General features: G+C 38.7%; 2 long non-coding RNA genes across 2 annotated transcripts in view; both read left to right on the top strand.

Annotated features, from left to right (window-relative positions):
- Window positions 1-15,898, top strand: part of LOC130592758 (uncharacterized) — a 154,243-nt gene that overhangs the window by 124,948 nt on the left and 13,397 nt on the right. The window lies entirely within an intron of this gene.
- LOC130592762 (uncharacterized) lies at window positions 57-9,922 on the top strand. Its single transcript, XR_008970650.1, has 3 exons — window positions 57-155; window positions 1,828-2,030; window positions 9,771-9,922. It is a non-coding gene; the product is annotated as an uncharacterized LOC130592762 (long non-coding RNA).

Genomic DNA, 15,898 nt, shown 5'->3' with positions numbered 1-15,898 from the left:
TGGAAATCTCTGTTGTAGGTGTTGGAAGGGAATGCATCCCATCATCTGGATAGAGCACAGTATATGGATATTTGTTCTTGGAACAGGATGGCAGATTTGGTCCTTTATCATTCTAGAGGGGTCTTTCAGTGGGGTCCCTGTGAGAAAAATGTCGGGTCAGTACAATGTTTCATCCATCTCAGAAGTATCTGTGATCAGCCATCTTATTTTGGGATCTCCAGTCCACCAGTGGTGAAGGTCACTGGTGTTCCAGGGCACCGAGCCCCACCAGACTGCCTGCCACTGAGAGCCTTCTGCTGCTGGAAGTGACCACGGGTCCAGAACAAAGTGACTGATATTTTACTGTTTTCACATCCCAGTTGTAAAGGGGCTGACTTAATCCTCAGGCTTGTTTTTTACCATTAGTCCAACCAAAAAGTGATTTCTTCTGAGCATTCCCGTAACATCTGACACCTGCATTGTTGTCAGCTGAGGTACATGAAATAACAGGAACATCCTGGAAGCACTACTAAGGACACATCAATTTTTCAGCCAATTTAATTGAATTTTCTATCCTTGTTCCAAGTACAAAGAAATTAGCGCTGTATGTTCCAGCTATAAAAGACACTCCTAGTGATGTATGCTCTCTGTGGAGACCCATCTACCCAAATTTAATGGTCCTTCTCTGTTTTTCTGAACTGCTTTGGCTACTGCTTTTTTCAGCCTTTTGATTTTAAACTGTTATTTCTTCAGCATGCTTTTCAGTTCATGCCATTTGGGTTTTCTATCACCAACCAACTATTCATTCTGACTTGTTAGTTAATGGCCTAAGCTGACTCCTGATTTGATTCTTCACTCATTAAGACCTTTCATTATGGGTGATTTTAAAATTTATGCTGATGCTTTGGAACCTCCACTCTTACAAAGGTTTAATGATTTGTTGAATCTCCTCAGTTTATCACATTATGTTAATTTTCCTTCTTGCAAAATAGACCATACATTAGATTGGGTGTGTTACTTAATCTTCATCACAGTAATATACTAATCTTTATTTTTCATTCGCATTTGTTTCCTCATTGTGGACTAGCTGAAGATTTCCCTCCCTTTCCTTGCATTTTCTGTTGTATTCACCAGCTGCCTGGAGCTCAATCAATGACTTGCATGAAGACAGTTCTCAGAGCCAGCCAAAGACCCTTCCCAGGTCCTTCTGTCTCCCTTTTGGTTGACCCCTCTATGTCCTCCCCTTCTCTCAGCAGTACGGGATTCTGGCTTGCAACTCCTTTCCCTTCATTCATTTGGTTCCATGTACTGTCAAGCACACAGTGGCCATATTGATATTTATTGCTTTTTTCCCCCATGAAATTAAGATTCACATTTCTGTATTTCTGCAAACAAAAAAAGATTAGACTACTTCATTCTCGTTTGCTGGTTTGCCTTGTTTTAACTATGCTGTATCTATTCCTAAAGCTAATCCACCTTCTGCTGAGTATTTCTTTCCACTCAAGGTCAGCTCCTAGCTTGCTAGAATAAACCTGCAATTACTTTTAGAATTAAGAAAGCTTAGGTAGTCTGACTAAACATAGTGAGTTTTAATCCAAACTATACCATTCCTTTTATTTCACTGACAGCTGAGAAGGTGGTAGTGAAATAGGTTTTGCAGCAGCTTCATATATTTGATTTTATCAGTAAGTCTTAGTTCACAGATCTGATTGCTCATTGGAAAAACTCAGAAGTAGTTCTCTGAAGCTACTGAGTTTAATTTATCCCTATGTCATAAGTGAGTTCAGCTTAGGACTGGAGGTCTGATGCAGATAAGTACTACTTTAAAGGTTATCTGGCTTTCTCTAGGGTTTAGAAAGTATAGCTGCAGTGAAGAGTAACTGGAATGCAACCACTGTCTGGCAATATCATGGGCACCAGCACATTTCTTGACAAAGTGCAGAGCCAGCCATATACATCAGCTGATGACATGTAAAGGTTGTCTCCCAGGTTGATGGAATCACTTCTCACACCTGCAATATGAATGTGCCATATACTTCAGCCTATGACAGGTAGGGACCATCTCCTCAGTTGATGAAGTCAGGTCTTGCTCTCATAATAAAAATATACCTTAAAACAGGCATTATCTGGGCAAAACTAATACATGGGAGGGCTTCCTGTGCCATGTTACTTCATACAAAGATAATTGCCTTGAATTCATGCGAGTTCAGTTATGTAAATCCGATGCAATCTTGCTAAAATTATATGTACTGTTTTATTTTGCACCAAGTCATAGAGTTCAAACTTCTCAACTGATAGTGTGCAGCCAAATAATTGCTCTACCTGATATCTCTATTTTCTCATTTATCAAACTTCTTTTTTCAAGATCCAGGTATCTGTGATCTTTTTCTCTTCATTTCAGATATGGACTGGTTTATAAAATGTCTTCTGTTATTATTTAGCTAATGCCATTTGTCTGAAGAATTATTATTGTAACTGCTGAATGCCTTTTGTGGTCAAAACCCAAAGGTAACATTATTCATGTACATTGTTTGTGGTGTCACTGGCATGCAGAAAATACCCAGATATGCTTTCCAGTCTTCACAGATCTTGAAAAGCAGTTGATGTTTTGCATAATTTTCTGAGGCATACTTATAGATAGATAGCTTCATATTCATTTAAACCTAGTGCATAAAGTCAAGCTGCTGTTGAGTTTCTGTTTTCCCAAAGTTCATTCAAGGTAAAAACAGCAGCTTTCTGCACTTGATTTTTTTCCCTATTTAATATATCTGTACCTAATACTAAAGTTATTTGCAGGTGATACAGGCTTTTTAGTTTGGTCTTACATTTCAGTGTGCAAATATCTTATTTATAGTTTTTATGACATCTTTGCTGAAGAAAATCCTCCCTCTTACATGTGTACATATATATATATGTATGACTTCCCAAGGAAATGTCTGAGGTCTTATACAATTCCTGTAGTCTATTCACAATTACTTGCTTTTAGTGCTATACTGTTTCCAGATTGTTTTCTTCTTTGATTCAGCTTCTCAGAGGAATGGAGGTTGATGAAGAATAGGTGAAATTAAACACTCCTTTTATTAACAAGGCTTTTTAAGCACAGAGTTTGCTCTCTGCAGCTCAGCTCAACATGCAGAGGCAGAGAGTAAGAGCCAATACTCTACACAGACTCCTTATGCATCTCGTAAAGAACCAGTGCCCTCAACAAACTTTTGAAAATACATCTGCAAAACAGTAGAAATTCAGTCACATCCTCAGCAGTATCCTTCTGTAGCATCAGCTTTGAGAATGGACATCACCATGGGGAGGGAGCAGTTGAGCCACCTGGGATCAGGTCTGCTACTGGTAGCTGGATTAGAGAACTTCAGTAGCAATTAATTGTCAAATAGCTGACATATAGTAGTGAGCCTATTTTTTTTTTTTTTATTTTTTTTTTTGGTAAGAAGTAACAAGATGACTTTACTGTGCCAATACCTGGCATAATTGCTAGTGATCCATGTATGAAATGTATTCAGCACTAGAGTAGGTGGTCCTGCGTATGAAATCTCCAGCACTGGAGCTTCCAGCTACGTGCTAGAGAAGAATTTGTCAGCAGTACTTTAGGTCTAATCATCTTGCCTTCTAGAAGCAGTTGGATTAATTGACCTCAGAAGGTAATTTCTAGCACCATTTTATGCATTTCCATGGTTGCATTCATTGAATTATGCAACTGACTTTCAGGATTGGTAAGGATTGCCTTTACCTTTCCTATCAGTTAGTGATACTGTAGTTTTCAGTTAGGGGAGCACTTCTTCATCCAAAACTTAACGATATCACTTGCTACATAGCTTATAAAATCTGATATGCCACTTCTGCCTTTTAGCACAGTGAAAGTACCTCCCACATGAAGACAGGCTGAGAAAGTTGGGGCTGTTCAGCCTCGAGAAGAGAAGACTGTGTGGAGACCTCAGAGCAGCCTTCCAGTATCTGAAGGGGGCCTAAAGATGCTGGGGAGGGACTCTACATTAGGGACTGTAGTGACAGGACAAGGGGTAACGGGTTAAAACTTAAACAGGGGAAGTTTAAATTGGATAAAAGGAGGAAGTTCTTTACTGTAAGGGTGGTGAGGCACTGGAATGGGTTGGCCAGGGAGGCTGTGAATGCTCCGTCCCTGGCAGTGTTCAAGGCCAGGCGGACAAAGCTTTGGGTGGCATGGTTTAGTGTGAGGTGTCCCTGCCCATGGCAGGGGCGTTGGAACTGGATGATCTTAAGGTCCTTTCCAACCCTAACTATTCTATGATTCTATGAAAGATTTTTGAAGCTACATGGTACAGCATATAGGAGTATCTCAAATTAGCTAGCTCCTTACATTCTAATTATTCTTAGTGAACTTCCAGCTTATTGCATTCATGGTTGAAGTGTGTATAAGGGCAGTGAATGATTTACACCAGTTAGAGTAATAACATTGAAACATTAGCAAGGATAATGTATGATGCCGTACAACAAAAAGAGGAAAGAAAGCATCTAATACAGCTATTTTACAAACTCTCCTTCATTGAGTCTGTAACCCTCTTTCCATCCATTCAAGGTGTATTTGGTCTGGCTGAGATGGTGTTAATTTCTCCCCCTGGCAGCCCTCATAGTTCTGTGCTTTGTATTGGTATCTAGAAGGGATATTCCATAGCATACGACATTTGCTCAGCAATAAAAGCTATGGAGGAATTCAGTGTTTACCATGTTTGTCTTCTGGAGCAACCCTTAAGCGTACTGAAGCCCTGCTTCCCAGGCAATGGATGGATGTCATCTACTAATGAGGAGTTGAGAATAAATTCTTCTGTTTTCCTTTGCTTCCACATGCAACTTTTGCTTTACTAAACTACTTTTATCTTTACCTACAAGGGGAATTTTTCTATCTTGTTTTCTGTCCCCCATCCTGCTAACAAGCAGAGTTATAGAGCAGCTTGGTGGGTACCTGGCATCCAGCCAAGGTCAACCCACCATAGAAGGGTATATTTCTAATTCTTATTTTAGATACTTCAAATTGTGCTGTTATCCTCAAAAGTATTGGGTAAAACTTCAGCTGTGTGCCTTACCCATTGCCTTGTCTCTTTTCTCCTCTGTTCTGTCAGATCAAAGCTCTTCCTTTTCCCATTTAAAGGATCATTTAAATACAGAGCAAAGAGGATCTTCTCTTTGTTTTGACAGTACAATTTTATTTATTTAAAAAAATCACAAAAACATTTGGCTGGGCATGTGCTGATCAAATATGTCTGTGCATTTATACAACATCCAACAACAAAAAGGGAGGTGCTGGATAGTTGCATAAGATCAGTAATAGATGTCCAAATAGACTGTATTCCCTGGAAGAACTTGAGGCTAATTTTTCTGATTTTGAAACTGCTGGAATGGAACTGAGACCCTCTCAATGAATGTCCTTGTCTGTCCATGTCTGTTTCCTCATGTGTAAAACAGAAATAATAATATTTTCCTCTCCAATATGGTGTTACAGATCTCAATTAACATGCTTTCATTGCCTCAGCACTAAAATGTTTTGTTCTGTTGGTCTAAATCCAGTGTAAAAGCTACACATGGGCAACTGCAGAATTGGACTCTATGGTATTATTAGAGTCCTAATAATCATAACTCCAATCATAGCTAATTCCACTTAGGGATTTAAATTTACAAAATAGAAATATGAAGCCACTGTTGTCCACAATCTGAGAAGGGACAATAGGAGAAGTGTGAGATTAAACACGTGCTAAATTATCAATTAACAAGTGCAAACTTCCTCATGTTGACAAAGCATTAGAGTAGCCTGGAACTATTAAATTATAGACTTCAAAATGTTTGCTAGGTAGAAAAAAAGAAAAAAAAAAGCTTTTGTGGGTTACAAGGGAATCAAAATTATATCAGCCTTTCTAAGACAGACACAGGGAGACAATATACTGATCTTAAGTCTGCAGATAGGAGAACACAATTACTTTCAATTGGAAGGACATATTCATTATCCATCTGGAATTATCCTGTCTTGAATTTTCATAAGAAAACAGAATCTAAAAGTTGTATAATTTCTCTTGAAAAATACTGTTTATTGTATCTGAAATGCTCTTCTGACTCTGCTTTTGTTACTTCCACTGTTGTCAACTATCTGATGTTAGATGCTGTCTTTCCATTATGGCTTAAATAATGTTATAGACTCCGTTAAAATAGTTGTGCACAGTAAGCTGTTCTGATAATTCCGTTATAGATTTTCTAGAGATGACATCATGTTTTCTAATTTTCTGATACCAAAATATTACCTTGATTTTCTTTTTTTTCCTCTCTTCATTTAAAACCTTACAGATTATATGGATCTGGCATTACCCCAGTAATGAAAGTGCTAATCTTTTTCTTTCTTCTTTCTTAAAGCAAGTTTTCACATGGGATGTTTACAAAACTTGCTAGGCTAGTTCTTTTTATTTATTAAATTCCTACTTGGCATAGCACACAGAATAGCAAAGAAAAGTATCAGCCAGCGTTACAGTTCCTCACATCCCGACTTGTCTGGAGCCCAAAGTAGGACAAATCATTCAGACCTAACTTACAGTAATAGAATTAGACTGCTATCCTGTGTGGAGGCTTATCAGGCCCTACAACTGCTGGTTTCTGTCATTTCCAGCGTATGTCCATTTGCAGACTGTGAATTCAACTATCTCAGCTTTGTCCCTGGTTGGTTTTCTGGCTGTCTCTGTGTTGCAATACATAGGGGATTCAAACAAGACCAAGTGTTATGACCATTCCATATATTTCTTGGCACAGTCGAATATGTACATGTTTTAGTTTTGCTCCAGTTCAGGTTAATTTTCGGCTGAGGCAGTTCTCTTTCAACATCACAGTTGACATTTAGTTCTGATTGGAGAAAAATAAAATGTCTGAGACCAGGTTTTGTCTGGAGTTTGATTTGATTCCCAGACTCGCTTCTGCTCTAACCACCGCGCTATTGTGTCCATCCTTCTTTCTCTGAACTAGTAACTATTTCTAAAGTAAAAGATTGGCAGCTGTCCCATGTTGCTGATTACGATACTTACCTGGATTATTATCCCTGTTCTGCATAATCCAAAGCAGAGGCACAGTCTGGGTCTCATCTGAGTATCTCAGCCACTCAGCTGTTTACTATTTGGGTCTTTCTTGCTTTTTTTTCCAGGACATATATTCCATATCCAACTTCAGAAACCATTCTAGTGAAAATATAACCTAGCAAATATCCTTAGCCAGATTTAACCTTCAGCCACAACAGTGACTGAATATTCAGAAACCCCTCTGCCTTTGCAAACTGCTGAGGACAGGCAGCCTCACATGATACCCTTGATAAATCCCTCCAGAAGTGCTTTCCTTAAAATCATTATTTCTGCCCTACCTTGAGCAGGCCTGAGGCTGTGACCTTCTCTTCAGAATCTTTTCTGGAAGAAATCAGAGACTGAAGAATCTAGGTTTGATTAAAAGATGTAGAGCTGAGTCATTTCAGCGAACTGGTAACACTCAGGCTTAACAGTCATCTCCTTTGGCATCATATCAGCTTTAGTCAAGTTGGTGTGGGGAGAGTGGGAAGAGCCCTTTGGATGAGTTTTTTAGTTCTGTGAACCAGCAGCTATACTTCTGATATCTTAGACCTCAGTTTTCAGATTAGTGGAGCTAAAAGTTTTTATTTTTACAGCTTTCCACTCTGCTGAGCTTCTTGCTAAGTCATAAAATCTAAGGTACTGCAATATTTAGTCTATTAATGTGCATATAGAGAGCTTATATCTGCAATATCCAATATAAAGGTGGCTTTGCATGACTCCTACTTTAGCAGACACTTGAGGATCCCCACAAAATACTCCCCACAAGGGAGTATAAGAAGAATCATCCTTTGGTTAACTGCTTGAGAAGGTGTAGTGCATCTCTTTCTGACATTCAGGCATCTTTAAATGCTGATTATTCCTGACTGTCAGCATGGCCTGTTGTAGCCACAGGTGTTGGCTATAATTGAGAACATCCATCAGACATCTAGGAATTCTAGAACAATACTATGCCTGATCAAAATTAAAACTGGTAAAAAAAGAAAAAATGTGATGGAAAATGCATTTCCCACTGGAAAATTCAGATTTACCAGAGTATTTCAGAGTAATCTATTTGCTTTATCAATTTTTTTTACTGGCAAGAGCAAAATTCAGCTTAAAAAAATAACAAGACATTTAATTTATAGTTTGTGTAATAGAATATAATGAACTTCAAGTAACAGCAAACCTATAAGGAAATGAAAAGCATCATTGGGATGTACTGTTTTTATTCTAGACAGACATTTAGCAGCTCTGAAGAACTGATATAAGGTTAGCCACAGGAATCACAAGACTAAGCCAGAGGCAAAAGCAGGATCCAAGAGTTTGGGGTCTGAACAGGCAGGAGGGAGAACGCAAGATGAATGCAAGAACTAATGCATTACTGAACTGCAGCTTGAGCAAAAGGCAAGAACAGTGGTAGATTTGAAAGTTTTGTTCCTGTGTGGTGTCAAGAGGTGGGCACTGTAGGAGGTTCCATGGCAAGAGCCATTATTCTAGCTTCTGCAATCACAACGTCACAAGCTGTGTTGATTCATTGCCTGTCACCTCCTGCTGACTCCCAGTACATCATCACAGGGGAAGTGTCCCTTCTTAGCAAATGTCCTTGTATTAAAGGCTACTATGATATACATTAAATAAATAGAAGGAGTTCAGAGGCAGAGTTCCTAGACTGGGCTACTCTTGAGCTCTGAAAGGGAAGGGACCAGTTCCTATCCCGTTAGTAGCAGAATGCACTGGAAATAAATTTTAAATAATACCAATAATAGCAGCTAAAAGCTAACAAAAAAACAAAAACAGTCATATAAGGTCACCTACACTAATAAACACCATCATTACAGACCCACACATCTGTGAATAGTGAATCTGCAAAAAGCTTTGTTTTGCTGTTCAGAAGAAGTGACAATGAAAAGAATGGTTCAAAATAACTGCATCCTTACAATTCCCTGCAAAATGGGAAGGGACAATCTCAAGACTATTCATTTTGATGATTTTGCCACTTTGCTAGATCCAGCTGGTTTAAATAAGCTCAGGAGAGGCTGTGGGACACAACCTGATTCTGCAGGGGCAGTGCAGAGAGGGACTTTTTCAGGGGCTGTGGCAATCCTCTCGTTAAAAAAACAAACCCACCTTTGCTGCATTCCAGTTTCTGTAAAGCAGAAGACTTTTTTTCAAAGTAGTTGCTGAAACTTTAATCTTGATTTGATTGTGTCTGGGTTTCTTTTATTTGTGAATATTCCAACATCCAGCCTTTGATGTTACCTTTGAGCAGAGCCTTATCAGGTCCTCAAAACACCTTCACAGATGTAGATTTTTTTTTTCTATTGTGTTAGCCTGGTTTGAAAAGAACCTAATTGACCTGCTCTAATAATAGGTGTGACTTTAAAGTTTGATCCCATTTTACAAGGGTTTGCATCTCTTGGTTCTGTCTTTTGAACACTTATCAAGAGACATTTGTCAGCTTCTAAAAGGCTTTTAGCTAGTCCACATGTATGGACAGTACCTAATGGACACTATCTATTTATTCACTGGTCTCCACAACTGTGAAATGTGATTCTTTTCTGTTTTACAACATCAAAATGTTTTCTATTTTTAGGTCAAAATGAAAAATCCATTTGTCTTATTTAGCTTTTTAAATATTTATTTTATGGTATTTTACATTCTTTGTGCTTTTGCCGTGAGGCATTTGTACATAACACGCTTTAAAATGTGCACATGATTCATTTGATTTTTGAGGCTGGCAACAGGAGTCAGGTTTCACTCCTTCTGAAACTGCAGGAAAGTGACGGGATCTTATCAGAGAAAGGGACTCTTACATTTGTCTTGCAAAGAAGAAGGAAAGTTATATTGAAAAGAATGACCATGACAAGACTTTAAAAGGAATGGGCTGGATTCTTTTCTGTATCTCTACTGGCTCTGCCAGGTAAGAATCTGACCCAGTAATTTTTCTGTTTTCTGTAACTTCAGAGAATCATGAAAATTCAAGCCCACAACATTTTATTGTCCCTACATTTTACTGCCTCAATGGAGAAATATGGTGATTTATCACTGAGAGGCAGAAATAGATTCTGTATTCGCAATGTCTCCCATTTCCACTCCATAGGCCAGCTTAATCGGACATGTCAGTTCAAAGGATGCAAAACTTCCTGCCGGAGGAAGGCACTGATTGAACTGTTAAAGCCTGATTCTGCAGGTTGCACTCAGGTGCAGTGGTTCCTGCTCACTTAAACAGGCCTATTGATGAGAACTGGAGCTCTACAGTCTGGGCTGGATCTAAACATCCTGATTCCATGTTTATGCAGTAAAAATTCTTACATCAGTTAATGGGAATTGTGTGAGAACAAGAATTTAGTAAAAAGTGAGGATGGCAGGATTTGGATCTGTACCAAACGCCTAGGAGAAGGCTGCGCTTCCTGCCCTCTCAGTTAGAAGTTGGGTGTTGTGAAACTGCCAGCAATGCCAAGACAGTTGGCAAGTGAGCAAGACAAAAATAATAGAATTAAAGGGGAGAAGAACTTTTTGCAATTAAAATTGCATGTACTGGCATTTCTAGTACGTGGCAGAGATCCTGCACATTTTACTCCTGAGTAACAAAGAAGAGAGCTGTGTATGTCACCATGGAAATGTAAATGGAGCTCCTTTGACAAATAGAGAAATGTATGCCATTCCTTTATGCTCAAATGAACTGTTAGTAGTGGGATGCAAGAGAAGAAAGGGACGTCTGTTACAGAAAAGACATGAAAATTCAATTGTAGTACCTTGTTCTCTGTTCTGTTATATTTTTATTAGGAGTTTAAAAAAAAGGGGGGGGGGGAAGACTGATTTTTTTTAACTAATTCATTAACCCAGTATTTTTAGCAGGGAGTATAAAATAGCAGTGATCAAACATGTAGCAAAGAACACAGGAGAAAACAGTGTTGTATGCTACACCGCTTCTACCTGGACTGAATATCTGCTCATTTAAAATAAATAAATGAAAAAAATGGCTATTTATGAATGTAAGGAAATTTACAAAGGGGTGGGCAGTTGTGTTCCAACATTACAAAGTTATTTGGAGAGATTTTTTTGGTTAGTTTTTATAGTCAACAGATGTTTGATAATTTCTGTTCTAATTCTGACTGCATCATTCCTTTCTTTCTTGGGGCATGAATGTGGAGTACCAGGCAAAAATGATGAACAGCAATCTGTATTGGGAGCTCAAGAACTCGTAACTTTTCTGATATTCTGAAGATACCTGCTTAGATTTTTGCTATGTGCATTTGGAACAGAGAGCTAAGTAAATAGCATCAAATATTTTCTGGCTTCTATGCTGCTGCTCTAATATATGCTTGTGCTTGATTCCTCCAAATACATCTGAGTTCAACTCCCACAGTGACTGTGAGAATTGGGTGTCTAGTTCATATGTTTGGGTATTTGAACTAGGAGATAAGCAAGGGAGATGGAGTTGCCAAGCCAGTTTCTTTAGACTCAAAAACTTAAAGGCAAAGGAAACAGAGAAGGATTTAAATCCAAACACTTTATTTACCTTTTAACTCCTCTTGGAGTTATGCTTTATGACTGTCATAAGATGAAGTAACTTTAAACTCTATAGCAAGCCAATGAACTTTATAGTATCCTGTTTTCCTCTTAGGAATAAGGCCTTGGATGAGGCTTCTGCAGCTCAGAAAGGAAAAGCTTTAATGGTATCTATTGTTCACCTAATTTTGCTAATTTTTATTGCTTTCTAACAGAAACCCAGTACCTTCTTTAACCCATCTTGTTGATTTAAATTCATTCAGAGTAGCAATGACGCTCCACCCAGCTCATGTTTTGAATATGGAATTTGAATGTACTCAGGGAAGTTTGTCATCAAGATACAGGGCACTTTTTGTAAGTTACAGAAAAGATTTGTGAGTAAAATTAATTGAGAAATTAATGGAAATCTTGAGCAATCTGAAAATTTTCTAGGAACAGAAATGGCCAGTCAATTACTAATCGCCTCTGAAATATAACCATAAAGATTGTCTTGTGACTAAATTGGCTTGTTAAAATATGCTCAGGAGTGACCATTACCATATTCTTTATATATTATGAATTAAGTTTCAGTTTTTTTAGTTTGGAAGAAATGTATGTTTAAAGAAATTAGGGAAAATGCAATGCGTTCAAAGATAATGCTATTCCCATCACTTTTATAGACTTTTTTCTCCCCCAAGTAATCTAAGGTGATGCATTTTGTTTCCTCGGTACTAAAACGCAACTGATTTTGAAAGGGAAGTGATACCAGGCAGCATTTCACAGCAATCTGGGACAGAAAGTGCGCAGCTAACAATGCCGGATCGCTTTAGGGAGACAGACTATTGTATGGCCAGAGTGAAAACAGTGCTGGGGAAAGGATCATGGTAGATTGTGTCAGCACTTTTCTCAAGGTATCTGATTTTCCTTTAAAAGTTAGTGCTTCCTTTAAAAGTTGGTCTTCCACACCTAGGATAATAGTCCTCTAAGATAACTTTAAGGTATTTGGTTCACATGTACCTTATGAAGGGTCCTTTCTGACCTCAATGTCCCACAGCCTAGCTTTTGTCATGGGTCCTGCTGAGTAACAGGATTTTCTATAGCGTCATGTGCCAAGAGTCTGCAGCTTCCTCTTCCCCCACCATATCTATATACGACTTCATACACCTTGCTGTTGTCCTTTGGGCTCGTCTTGATGGCGAATTTACATGAGGTTGGCTTGTTTTTTCTTCACGCAGTGTTTAACTGTACAGAAACTGTAGTACCATTCTGTCTTCGTACTTCAGTAAAAAGGCTTCAGTAGCTTGCCTGCCAACCAGTGCAAACTTCTGTACTGGCTGGCAAGAACTGGTGGGACATGAGAACTTTATGTTGTGGGAGATGCCTCATGCAACTTTTTCTGGTCTGCTCCATATTCTGTTTTTCAGGGAGGATACTGCTGGTTTCTTTCACCATAAGCATATTGGAAGAATAGAAATTCTGGAATGAGACAGAATCAAACTAACAAGTAATTCCTCTCACAAAATCCAGTAGTAGTTATGAGGTGGGTTTTGAGCTGCTATCCTATAGCTGAGAGAAGGACAGTGACCATGGCAATTCCTGTGTGAACAGCACTTGGAGTCTCATGACCAGCTGCAATTTCGTGTTGCAGCTTTGTGGGATGAGGATACTGTGGGGGTGAGGTATAGCAGGAGCAGGAAGAGCAAGTAAGTAAATTTGAAGAGAGAGATTTGCAGGCCTTTATATGGAGCAGTTACAATCAGCTGCTTTTAAAGTACACCCCAGTTATACTGCAATTCTAAGGGAGTTGCTGTGCCTTGCATTGTGCATACCAAAATGAATGCTCTTCATCTCAAGTTCTTTTTTAAAACACCTACAGTTCAGCATAAAGCACACTGCAAAATTAATAGCATTCTGAAGTAGTTGTTCTCAACGGAAAGGGTTCAAGCAACCCTGGATGCCTATAACACCTTAAAATCTCTGTGCTGCTTGAAATGTCTCTGTAGCCTAATTTGAGCTACTCAGTTCATAAAACCTCATCTTAACACAAAATTGAATGAATAACTGAAACTGATAGTTTTAATATCACTTTTCCTGTATCTGTGGCTGCAATAAACATGTTTGCTTTGCAGTATATTTGAATTTTGCACCCATCTTCCCCCATCTTGTGCTGTTTTTCAATAGGAAGATGAGAGCTGGCAAGCATTTGGGAGCAGAGAAACAGGTTTGGGAAGCAGCTCAGTAAGAGGGAGGTTAAAGCAAAAAGTGTGCCTCCTGCGTTAGAATTTGTTACTGCAGAGACATAAAACAGCATTAGGTTTACGGCACTTTCATGCGTTAGTGAGGGACTTGGGAATGAGAGGATTAAAAGACAACAAGCAGAAGGAGAGCTGTAGCTTCTAACTCTTCCCAAAATGGTAATGAAGAGCTGGATACAGAAAAAATGAGATTTAAATTCCTCCCTGTGCAGTTTATAAGATAATACAGTTCATTATATTTAATAATAGATGTCCTTCTGTTGTATAGATTTGTAAACAAGGACTGGGTGAGCTGTGTGAATGCACACAGCTTGTAAAGCACACAGCTTGTCACTGTCTGCAGGCTGCAAGAGCTGTGCAGGGAGGGATGTGGGTGCTGGCCCAGCAGTGGCAGGGAGCCTGTGGGAGCAGGTAGGGAACGGTCATGTACAGCACTCTGTTGTTCATTCCTAGCAGTGTACAGTAAAAGTTTCCAGTGCCTTTTGCTGTGGCTTGTTGAAGAAGAGTTTTAGTGCAGTTCCTCTTCCCTTTGGCTCTTTTTTTTTGTGACAGTTTTTCTGCTTTGTCTCACTACTGAGGTCAGATTTGGATGTCTGATTTTCATTTATTTGTACTGAATCTCATAGGTGCCTTCACTCTTTAGATAGGACTGGTTGTGCAATTTACCACAGAGAGAAATGAAATCTAGGGCTTCTAGCGCACACAGGAGCACCTGAAAAACAACAGTTTTAAAGGGGATGTGACAGTGGTTATATGAACTCAGTTCTGCCTAGGGGTCTAAAAAGAACTTCTGTCTGTCTAACGGCCTTGGAGGAGAGACAAGAAAATGAATCCATATGAGCCCAGAATTGCTGTGAGTGTGTGATGCACAGATTTGTGATATAATACAGTGAGAGGATCATCAAAATAGAGTAGACGGTGGTTTTTGTTTGCCTAGAACAAAGAGATGTATATAGTGTTACTCCTGTTCCAGAAGGCTTACTCACATAGAAATAATATGCCAGTGATAGGGCTTAGATTGAAAGCATTTTAGGGATAACAAAGAAAAATTGACTCCCCGACTGTATGGGAAATAAACTGGTAGTTTCAATATAGTTCCTGGGATCTTGATGCCATACCACGAAAATTAATGTAATTTATACCAGTTGCATTTCAGCTGCCAGATTCATCAGGGAAAGTCACTCCCAAACTTAACCAGTGCCTGATCCAAAGTAGGGAGCTCTACTGAACCAGCATGGGCATGGTGTGTGGGTCGCTATGGGCAATCTCACACTACAAACTCTGACTGTGAATTTGCTTTCTATATAAAGAAAAATTGAGCTTTCAAGGCTGTCAGTCAGGCACCATTCAAAAGGAAAGACTTCATTTCAGAAAAGGAGAAAGGAACCTGTTCAGAAAAGACTGGTTTGGAGAGACAAAAAGAGCAGCCAGTTTTGTGTGTTCTCTGCTAAGCAAGAATATAGTAAATGAATCAATGGTATTGTTTTCTGTTAATTGTGGGGAAGGCAGCATTATGACATGAGTCTTAGCAAATTTTGTGTCGGTTCTTTTTTTAAAAATAAATTTTGATAATGATGGTATTCAAAAGAAATAACAAGATCATTCCCTATATTTCAAAACACCATTTTCAACTAAATCTCATTCTGGTCATAGTAGGAAAAGGGCAGAGGAAATTACAGGAATGGAAGAACTCAAGCTATCTCAAAAACTTTATATAGTATGAATCAAACTATGAAAGCTGTCTGTATCAATTTTGATAACATGGCTCTCACAGACCTGTGAAGTCTCACAGCAGAAAACAGTACCATGAAATATATGAAAGTCCAGAATTGTTACATCCAGGAGAAAAACTGTACAGCAGATTTCTCTGGAAAAAACTAAAGAAAAATTCTAACATAATCTTTCTAATTTTCTAAAGATTATAGTTTTTGCCATTTTGGTAATCTGGACAGCTGTGCTTGCAGGAGATCTGCTGTGCGTAGAATTTATAATGATAATAGTAATAATAATACCAGAATATCAGGTATAGATGTGAACAGATAGTGCTGCTGCAGCTAGAGAGAAAAATTATACTACAATGACTAACATTTTGGCTGATGTTTTCTAGAAAGCTTG

Source organism: Pezoporus wallicus, unplaced genomic scaffold (assembly GCF_028554395.1).
Source record: "Pezoporus wallicus isolate ANWC-B61680 ecotype Strahan unplaced genomic scaffold, APGP_CSIRO_Pwel_v1 contig_3952, whole genome shotgun sequence".
NCBI lineage: Eukaryota > Metazoa > Chordata > Aves > Psittaciformes > Psittacidae > Pezoporus > Pezoporus wallicus.
This window is presented reverse-complemented; position numbering and strand designations above follow the sequence as displayed.